Raw genomic sequence first — 1974 nt, 5'->3', positions numbered from 1 at the left:
GTAGTTTTTTCCGTAGTAATTTAAAAAAGTTCCTACCTACTTTAGCCTAAAATTACTTTCCTGACTCTCTTCAGAGAGCCTGCCAGAGAATTCTCTCTCTCGTGCTGTCTCCCTTATGCCCGGGCATAAGCTCCGATAAAGCCCTGTCTGGGAAAACTCTTGGACTTCTGTAAATTCCTTTTACACTGAGAGCCCAAGAACCCATGGCCACTAACAGGCCAATTAGAAGGCTCCTGCATTAGTCTAGGTGAAGGGTGATGATGGCTTGGACCAGAATAGTGTGGTAGTCATGGAAATGGGGAGAATTTGACAGACTAGAGATTCATTTTGGAAACAGAACTGAATCTGAACAGACTGAATTGGACAGGGAGCAGGGAAAGTGAAGGGGAAGGAAGACTCCAGGATTATGCCTTAGCATTTGGGTGCATGAATGGATGAATGAAGGGATGGATGGATGGTTGGTGGTTGGATGGATGGGTGGTTGAATGAATGAGTGGGTGAATGGGTGAAGAGATGGGTGGATGGAAAATGGAGAGATGATGAACTGAGATGGGGAAGACTAGAAGAGGGGCATATTTTAGGGGAAAGACAGTTTTGCAGCACGTTAAGTTTGAGGTGCCTCGGAGTCATACAAGAAGGTTTGTCAGAAAAGCAGTTGGATATAAGATTTTAGAGCTCAAAAGACAGGGAGGGGCTGATGGTATGTTTAAACCTATGTGAATATCACATAGGTAACATTTAAAGCCTTAGAAATGGGCCGGGTGTGGTGGCTCACACCTGTAATCCCAGCACTTCAGGAGGCTGAGGAGGCGGGTGGATCATTTGAGGTCAGGAGTTTGAGACCAGTCCAGCCAATAACAGAGAGATGGGTGAAAACCCATCTCTACTAAAAATACAAAAATTAGCGGGGTATGGTGACACGTGCCTATAGTCCCAGCAACTCGGGAGGCTGAGGTGGGAGAAGCGCTTAAACCCCAGAGGCGGAGGTTGCAGTGAGCCAAGATCACACCGCTGCACTCCAGGCTGGATGACAGAGCGAGACTCTGTCTTAAAAAAAAAAAAGCCTTAGAAATGGGTAATGCCACCTAGGAAGAAAGATGAAAGGAGGGCAGTGCCCTGAGGTGTGCCAGCATTGGACGAGAGAAACAGCCAGCGATGTAGGAGGAAAGCCCAGAGAAACTGTGAGCTGAACGGATGAAGTAGTAACAGATCAGATGCCACCAAGAGGACAAGAAAGATGACTGGAAATAGACAAGAAAGACTATTGTATTTAGCAACTTGAAAGCATCTGACTACTTTTTACTCAGAAATCAAACCCCAAGGAAAGTGTTTCTCTTCCTGCAGGAGTTTCTGCAGGTCCCTTTACATGCTCCATGCTCCCCTCCACTTCTGTAAGTTCGAAAAGTGATTAATTTGGGCTGATGTTTTAATTTCTATTCTTTTTGGCTTACAGCTGTGTTTTCTCATTCTCTACAACAATAGGTAGTATGTTGTAATAGAAAAATCCATTGTGGTCAGTGATAACTTCTGTCTGTTCCTGGGCACAGGGGGCATCACTATTAGTGCCTGTTCCTCCCTCCTTACTGCTGATAAGGAAACACGGGCAGGAATAATACTAATAATTTGTGCTACTTTTTCTGCATACCTTTGGCCTTATTCTGGGCTATTGAGCTGAGAGATTGTCTGCGGCTGGAGCTCTATTGTCTGAATCCAGGGGCAGAAAGAACTGAGGGCTCTCTTACGGCATCCACCTGGAGGCTGCCTTGCAGTCTTGGGTTGCTAAGTGCACTGTTTAATTTAGAAGCTCCTTTTATCCTGGCTCTCTTGACCAGCCGAAGTTGTGGTCACTGTTTTCAACAAGGACTGGGGAAAGAAAGGGTGGAATTAATTAAACCTAGAGGATGGGACTTCAAAGGGCGGAGCTAAGGTCAGAGAACGAACCCTTTAAATAAAGGGCCCACACTGGCTGCCAGA

The sequence above is a fragment of the Aotus nancymaae genome, unplaced genomic scaffold, assembly GCF_030222135.1.
Source record: "Aotus nancymaae isolate 86718 unplaced genomic scaffold, 86718_ANA_hifiasm-v0.15.2.pri h1tg000062l, whole genome shotgun sequence".
Lineage (NCBI taxonomy): Eukaryota > Metazoa > Chordata > Mammalia > Primates > Aotidae > Aotus > Aotus nancymaae.
Note: the sequence above shows the minus strand (reverse complement) of the source record.